This window comes from Notechis scutatus, chromosome 3 (genome assembly GCF_049901735.1).
Source record: "Notechis scutatus isolate UNSWTSFEM ecotype Mainland chromosome 3, rNotScu1.2, whole genome shotgun sequence".
NCBI classification, from domain to species: domain Eukaryota; kingdom Metazoa; phylum Chordata; class Lepidosauria; order Squamata; family Elapidae; genus Notechis; species Notechis scutatus.
The window spans coordinates 181,364,547-181,374,021 of NC_142011.1; positions in this window are offsets into that span (position 1 = coordinate 181,364,547).

Consider the following 9,475-nt stretch of genomic DNA (forward strand, 5'->3'; position numbering starts at 1 on the left):
GCTTATTTCATAGGGTACATTATTCCTAAAAACTATTACTGTACTTGACAGGATAAAGGTAACAATAAACGAGACTGTTTCTAGCTCAAGGTTGAAATGTGGGATCCTTGGTGCTCTCTGAACTTACATCTTGCAAATAGTTCATTAACCAAATTAGGTAATGAACTGCACTGATGATGTTGCCTAGTTTGGATAACGAAACATCTGCAAGAAAACAACCAAGCTCAGAAAGCACCAAGGACCCCTTATAAATGTAAACGTTCTGCAGAATTCTACCCTAAGTTATTGATGATATTTTTAAAGCTAAAACTAAAACCTTCAATTCTCCAGTCTCTTCAGTCCTATTTTTGTTTTGTTTTGTTAAGGAAGTGATATCTACTTTAGTGCTAAATCAGAGTGATTGAACTCCTGAGTGTAAAAAAGTTTGAGCTCTTTAAAACGAATAGTATACAAGTACACAACAAATATGTAAGAACTTAGGATGCATGCAAGGAGCATTTGTTAGTGGAACCATGGTTAACTCATCAGTGTCGAAGACAAGAAGGTTACAGTACAGTATCTTCCCATATTCTTTGACATTTGCAATACCACAGCAAGGATAAAGAAAGCCAGCATTATCCGCATGAGCCTGGTACAGCACGGCTCAACAGGCTTTCTTAAGTTTGTATTTATCTTGGATTATTCCATTGGCCTTGAAACTCAAATACTTACTAAGAACATTGTGCAGCAAAAAAGATAGACTCCCTCTTAGATGAAAGTTTGATACAAATGAACAGCTTGTGTTATTTTAAAAGTGAACATATGGAACAGTCCACAAATAATTTGCTTTGGGATGAGTTCATTCCCCATTGCAAAAATACAGTTCTGGTCTTGAATGAAAAGATTCAATTTGCTTAAACAATGCCCGTATTTACCAATTTTTTTTTCTTGGCACTACTCTTGATTTGTCAAATTTTATCTTGACTAGTTTCCCATGGTCCTGGGCATGAAGAGGCAATATATTTTAAGCTGAAAATTGACAAATGTGATCTTACAATAGAATATTTGCCCAGTAAAGGAATGCTAACAAATGGCTGTATCCAAATATGGATTATCTATCTATTATAAAATCTGTACAAATTAAGAAACCCAATATTTCTTTTTAATGTTCTATCTGCAGTCCCCCAGTCTGTAATTTGAAAATAATCTCAAAAAGTACAAGCAAAATATAATCTCCTTGCCTGTTCTAATTCTAGTTTTCTTGCCAAAGGATTGCTAATTAGAAAAATATGTACTTTTACATATGGACTGTAATTGGAGCTTCCTAGCAGATGGTAACATCATTCGAGTCATCTACAAAATTTACAGATGCTTTCAAGTGCTGAGAAAATAAATGACAATGACTAATTGGAGGAGATGGCATGACCTTAGTCTCCTTTTTAATGTAAACCCAAATTGCTGCATCATAACAAGTGGAATTGTGGGCCATAAATGATTGAACTGCATTTTGACCTTTCAGACAGAATTCATCAATTGTTGAGAAAAAAAATCCATAATTAATTCCAATGATCAAAGTGATCATTTGTTTCATGGCTGTGCAGCCTGTTCTGACTAGTGTTCTAATTTTTCCATTATAGCCCTTTCCAAAAAGTTTGTGTGGACCATAGAAACAAATAAGGTTGAAACTTCAACACAGCTAATACACTACAGGTTGCTCAGCCATAAACTTACATAAAGATGAAACAAAATAAATAGAAATATTTAGGATAATATTATTATATCCAATTTAACTATTTAAAATGAATATGGAAAAGAAGGCAAACGTTTAATTTTTAAGAAAAATGGATTGCTGGGCTCATTTGCAGCAGAAGCAAGCAATCTGCAACTCTCAAATCTAACCATCCCTTGCATGTTTTCATACAGATTTAAAGTAATTTCAAAAGGAAAGTGGTAGAAATTTATTTAGGCTCTTGGCAAGGAAAATTTTTCACCTTCCTTATGGTATACAGGTAATCCTCAACTTACAACAGTTCACTTAGTGACCATTTGAAGTTACAACAGCACTGAAAAAAGAGACTTATGACCATTTTTCAGATTTACAACCGTTGTAGCATCCCCATGGCCACATGATTTACATTCAGATGTTTGACAGTGGTATGATGGCTGCAGTGTCCCGGGGCTCATGTTTTGCAACCTTCTGACAAGCAGACCAGGTTATTAATGGTGATTCCCTTAACAAATGTGGCCAGAAAAGTTGTAAAATGGGGCAAAACTCACTTAACAAATTTCTCACATACCAACATAAATTTTGGGCTCAATTGTGTTATAAGTTGAGGACTACCTGTACTATGGGACAGAGTAGAAAAGCACATTAGAAGATTGAGAAACAGCTAAAGAAATAGTTAGGAACATATTTCTTGATTATCATACTGGTCATATTTTATTATACACTAGCTCGATACCTGTGCTTCGCTACGAAACTATGTGATTGGGCTTACTTTTGGGGGAGGAAAATAAGGGGGAAAAGTTCTGCCTCTGCCTACCAGGATCCATAGATATTCATCTGGCTAGCATCCTGTCAGTGTGTGAGAGAGTTGAGGGCTGTTTGGAAACTGAAACATGGAAACTGAAACAGTATTTGCTATGTGAGCAAGAAGGAGACAGCAAGGAGCCTGGGCATGGCTTAGCTCAACTGTTCTGTACTAAAGCTGCTTGGTGCTGTGAAACTGAAACTGAAACTCCTCTCCTCTGTTTGTGTTTTGCATTTGTAACAGATTTCTTTTCAGGTGGGGAGGGGGAGTAGAACTCCTTAGTATCAGAGCGTGTTAATAATAATACTATACGAATTACTAATGCTCTGATGGTAATTTCGAAAAATCCTTTGTTAGTAAGCACCTAGAAGCCAAGCGCCAGGTTTCCAAGTGATGAAATCCATTTAAAGAGAAATGAGCAAAGTCCATCTTCCAAAACAAATTTCATTTATTTAGGTAAGCATCAAATTGGCAAAGTCTGTTGTAATTCCAGATCTGACACAAACCGGAATTACACTACATAATATTGGAAAATAGAAACAGCCTCCAAAAGTCACATTCCTCAATAGCAGTAAATCAATGTTGCCTGGTGTCATCAATCTCCACTTCCAGGTGTCAGCAGGGACAGCTTCTGTTCCCACGGGAAGGAAAGTCACCTAGCCAAAACAATCCTCTAACCACTCCTCCCACCTTACAAATGTGGCGAGCCTGAAACCCTCCCCCCATTACTAACAAAGAGAAAGAAAGAAAAGGAATATATAATTGGGATATAGGGCTAAATAAAATGTCTACACATATGTCAACTTTGGGCTCAACACCAAAAGGAATATACGTGCCAAATTTCAAGTTTGTAGGATTTACGGTTCTGGAGATTTTGTGATGTTGCGTGAGCGGTATTTCACATATAGATAGATAGATAGATAGATAGATAGATAGATAGATAGATAGATAGATAGATAGATAGATAGATAGATAGATAGATTACCTTCCTAGGATAGGTCCATGATGGAGATGCTATGGAAGTTGTTACTTGGCATCAGGAGGTCATGAAGATTTTAACGGAATGAAACAGGCTTAAACTGAATCCCAGCCATACGTTATTTGCTTGGAAATATCTTGGCTGTGGGTTAATTCTGTTGATAGTTCTAGATGGAAGTATTCTCCCTCAACAGGTTCACAACTTGGATTCCCTTAGAAACATGGCTCCTTGTAGATGGAGGGGACAGGTTTTGTCCAGTTAGGTTAGTGGGCCATTCATGCCTTTTTGGACTGAGAAGTCCTGGCAGCAGTCATTTATGCCTTAGATGATTGCAATGTGCTCCACATGGAGTTGTTTTTGAAGGTGATCCAGAAACTGAGAGAACACCTAAGAGAACACCTGACTGATCTTGATGAAAACAAATCACCAGGGCCTGATGGATTACATCCCAGAGTTTTAAAGGAGCTGGCAGAGGTCATCTCAGAACCACTGCATCATATCTTTCAAAAATCCTGGAGCACCAGGAACTACCAGAGACCTAGAAAAGAGCTGATGTGGTTCCCATCTTCAAAAAAGGAAGAAAAAAAAACAGACCCAGGAAACTATAGACCAATCAGCCTAACCTGGGAAGATACTGGAAAAGATAATAAAAAGCAGATCTGCCAACATCTAGAAACAAGTAAAGTAATAACTAGCAGTCAGCATGGGTTTGTTAAAAACAGATCATGCCAAACCAATCTTATTTCATTCTTCAACATAGTGACTAAATTAGTAGACCAGCAAAAGACATAATATATTTAGATTTCAGCAAGGCATTCGATAAAGTAGACCACAACCTACTTCTTAGTAAGCTAGAAAAAAGTGAAATAGATAGCACCACCACTAGATGGACTCACAACTGGCTGGCAAACCGTACTCAATGAGTAGTCCTTAATGGGTCTAAGTCTACATGGAGGCAAGTAAGCAGTGGGGTGCCACAAGGTTCCTTCTTAGGCCCAGTACTCTTCAATATCTTCATTAACGACTTAGATGAGGGAATAGAAGGGGAACTTACCAAATTTGCAGATGATACTAAGATGGCAAGAATAGCTAATACCCAAGAAGATAGGCTCAAGATCCAGATGGATCTTGACAGACTAGAACAATGGGCCATATCTAACAAAATGAAATTCAATATAGAGAAAAGTAAAGTCCTACACTTAGGCAAGAAAAACCAAAAGTACACATATAGACTGGGTGAAACCTGGTTCAATAGCAGTAACTGTGAGAGGGATCTTGGAGTCTTAGTGGACAACCAGCTAAATATGAGCCAGCAGTGTGCAGCAGCAGCCGAAAAAGCTAATGCAATCCTAAATTGTATTAACAGAGGGGTACAATCAAGATCAAGGGAAGTATTAATACCACTCTATAAAGCCTTAGTAAGACCACACCTAGAGTACTACATCCTAGTTTTGTTCACCACATTATAAAAAAGATGTTGAGACTCTAAAAAAAGTACAGAGAAGAGCAACCAGGATGATTAGGGGACTGGAGGCTAAAACATACAACGAACGGTTGCAGGAACTGGGCTTGGCTAGTCTGATGAAGAGAAGGACCAGGGGAGATATGATAGCAGTCTTCCAATATTTGAGGGGCTACCACAGGAAGGGAGGGGTCAAGCTATTTTCTAAAGCACCTGTAGGCCAGACAAGAAATAATGGATGGAAACTGAACAAGGAGAGATTTAACCTGGAAATAAGGAGAAACTTTCTGACAGTGAGAACAATCAACCAATGGAATAGCTTGCCCTCAGAAGTTGTGGGAGCGCCATCACTTGAGACTTTCAAGAAGAGATTGGACTGCCATTTGTCAGAACTGGTGTAGGGTCTCCCGCTTGGGCGGGGAGTTGGACTAGATGACCTACAAGGTCCCTTCCCTCTGATTATCTGTTAAACTGCAGTTGGTAGAAAATATGGCAACCAGAGTGTTTGTTCAGAACAATGATAATTTAATAAATACTGCCCAGATTACCAACAGATTGCCTTACCCAATTCAAAGCACTGGCTTTAAATAATTTTTCAATGGACTATTTTATATTTTTCTCAATAAACTAATAATAAAAATGGAGATAGCCTTGAAATTTTCTGTCTGTCTATCTATGACCAGCCTTTTCATATCAGCATACAACATTACAAGCATAAAGGGAAAATATGATAGAAGAAGTAAAGGAAATGAGTGTAGTAATGCAGCATCACAGTAACCCCTAAATTCAGCATTAAAATATGACACACCCTCTTGACTATTGAAAGTTGGATTCAAGAGAGACTCATCATTCAAGGGACCAATTGATGTTTATTTTTACAGAAAGAAATATTTGGCATTGACAATTAGATTAGGACTATGCTATTGACTGCCATTCCTTGCTATTTGATGATATTACATTTTTCACTGAGATGTTTTATTGTATCTTTCTCATGTCACACCTGCTGTTACTACAGTATATTTTGGAAACTATTGAAGCTATAAGGAAGGGTTTATAAACAGGACAAATAGTAGAAAAATAACCAATTCAGCTCAAAATCAGCCTCATGCTCAGCAGACCTGGCCTACATTTCAAAGAAACTGAATAAGATTTATATTGATCTTACTCCTATAAACTACTTTGCTATATCATTTTTTTTTTAATTTGCTGTTTATCCGGTCTTGGCAGATTGCAATATACACATAGTATTTCCAAATCATTAGTACACTATATAGTATCAAACAAGTAAGAGTTCATTTTTAGAAGATCATAGACTATTGGGGTGGACCTGATTAATGTTCAGTAACCCATTACTCATCTGAAAGAATTAGAGAACAGAGAGGCAACTGTGGGAGTTAGTTAAAATGGATCAAGGAAGATGAAGAATGATATAGACTGGCATAAATTCAGTGTTGCAGATTTGAGACTCTGAAACACAAGAAGAATTTACAAATACCTTGTGTGAATTATGGGTGATAATCAGTTGGTTTGTGCTTTCCTTATAAGCTATGTTGGTAGTGTTAATTTTGTTTTTGTCATAATTTGTCCAGGAAAAACAGAAAGTATAAAACAAACACTAATATTAAATGTTAAAACCCAAGAGGATGCATACAGTTTTGCTAAAAGACCTGTAGGAAACCTCTACTCAATTTACCTTAGTACAACAAAAAACCTCCATGCAATCTGGATCCCTGCATTATTACATATGAATAAAACTTCCCTGCAGATTTCATCATGGTGAGTAGGAGAAGGGTGGGCTGCTGGAAGCAGGGCTGGCATGTATGGTCTTATTTTACCCCATACGCTCCTCTTCAATCATAGTAGCTGAACACAACACATTGAGCAGCAACCATGACACTGGATGTACTTTTTCAGGTTATTAAAATAAATCCAAATACAATATAAACTATCAAAACAACATTACTCAAAAAAGAGAAATACCACTGTTTTTCATTATGTGTGCAAAGCAATGAAAGTAAATTAGCTTATCAAAGGAGAACCTCTGACCCATTTTTACTAACATTAATATATAGTACTTTAACAGTAATAGGAAAAAGGACGGTCAAGGTTGTCTTTTTCAGCAAAGATGTTCTCGAAGAAAGATATGTGCATTTGTCTCAAATGCAGATAAGCAACTGTTTTTCTACTATGGAATTCATCTTCCCAGAGACCATCTATAGCAGGGGTCCCCAACCACCAGGCCCCAGACCGGTACTGGTCCGTGGAACATTTTCTACCGGGCCGCCGGTTTGCTTGGCGCCGCCATCTTGTTTCAATGAGAAAGTGCTTCCGGGTGAGCTTTTCCGGTTGGAAAGTGGTGTTTGGATCCTGAAGGAATCCTCGCGCTTTAGTTTCAACGAAGGCGGGGGGCGGCTTCGAACGAAACTAAGGCGCGAGGATTCTTTCAGCACCCAAGGCAAGGCGAGCCGAGCGACTGTCCCGAAGCCATCCCGAAGCCCATCGACAAAGGTACAAAGGAGGAGTTGAAGGTGGCGGGGAGAAGCGGGGGACAGCTGGCTGGCCGGTCACTCGGCTCGGCTCGCCTTGCCTTGTCATGCGTGCTGATGCCGGTACCGGGCCGTGGATCATTTTGTGATGCCGGTACTGGGCTGTGGCACAAAAAAGGTTGTGGGCCACTGATCTATAGCAAGATCTAGCTGCAGCAAATGTTATGTGGAGCCAGAAGCAATCATGAGTAAGACCACTTATTCATTTTCAAGTTCTCTCTCTCCTTCTCCTGGTACTCTCATTTCTCTTTTTTCCATTTATGCCCAAAGGAATTGACCACCAGAATGACGCAGGATTTTTTTTATAAAATTCAGAAAAAGTGGGGTTTGGTTTTGTTTTGTTTTAAATCAGGTTCATGTTAATTCTAGAAATCTGGTTGCTGATCCATAATTTAAAAGAAAGATAAATACCTTCAAACACAAATGCACAGTTTTGAAGGCATAATTATGTGATGGCAAAGATGTCTTGTAAGATGGTTTTACGTTCTGGAATTTGATTGTAACTATTGTAATGTCACTATCACAGATCTTTGATTCAAGAAATGTTATCTGTCACATAGGCACTTCCAGAAAGGAGGACATTATTGTACGTTTGATATGGTGCAAAACATTTGCCTCTATGAATATTTAAAAAAATGCAGCTTAATGAAAACAAACCTGATTAACTTCCAGTCCTTCAACCTTCTAGGGCAGGGGTCTTCAAACTTGACAGCTTTAAGACTTGTGGACTTCAACTCCCAGAATTCCTCCTCCAGTCATGTTAGCTCAGGAATTCTGGGAGTCCACAAGTCTTAAACTTGCCAAGTTTGAAGACCCTTGTTCTAGGGAATAAAACACAAACTACAGCAAATTGTTCCTGAAATCTGATTTTACACAAGATCTTATACATCTTGTCTATGTAGAAGCAACCTCTGGTGAATTCAATGAAGGTTATTCCAACTAAATGTGTACAGGATTGCATTAAGAGCCAAAAAGACATCTTAACAGAGAAATGCTTGCTGATCTAAGGGAAATGCATGGAACATTACACATGCTACACATATACAAATTTTTAATGTACATCTTAATAACTATTATTTAATTCCTCCACATATAGACTACTCATGAATAACCTAATGAAAGGATTTCACCATAGATCAAACATTTATTTTATAACATTTATACTTGAGGTTTGAAACAAGAGAAAGAGGAAAAGGACAAAAAACAGCACCAGAACATAATAAGTACCTAGAGGAATGGTATGAATAATTTAAGGATCAATTAGTGTCTAATCTGTTAGGAACTTTCCTAATTCTTTACTGGCAGCATGCTTCTTTATTGCAGACAGCAATAATTTTTGTATTATTTATGAAAGACAACACACAGCCTTGGTTTTCATCATATTGGTAGGTCTCATTAATCAGGTTTGACTATATGGTGTAGTTAAAATTCTTGGCAGCTTAATCTAATAAAATTTTGTGTATGTTTATTTACTCAGTTGCTGAGATTTATACAGTTTAAGAAGGTATTTTAAAAATGACTGCATTTTATGGCCATCTTTTTTTTAATACTTAGTATTGCTCATCATCCTGGGCAAGGAGCATGATGGTTCAATTGCTGGGCAGGAGGTTAGCAAGCCTCTGTTTGAGACCCAAGAGCTGCCATGGGGTGCGCTTGAACTCTCATACTTCACTCCAGCTGCTGCCGGGGACATAAAAGGAGCCCCCAACTGGGCATCCCCAGGGCAATGGTGAAGTCACTGGTTAATTCTTTCAACCCAGGAGTGCCTTGGTGCTTCTGCTTGAGTGAAAAAAACAACATTCTGGGCTTTCACTATAACCAACACCTGTCAATCAGCTTATCATCCTGATCATATACTTTGTAGTACAGTTGGGAAGAGCACCAGATAGCATTACCAGACACAAGTCTACAGCGGAAGGAATTTAAGTCCTCCATAGATCAGTTGATAATATCACTGCTTGCTGTATAGTGTGCCAAA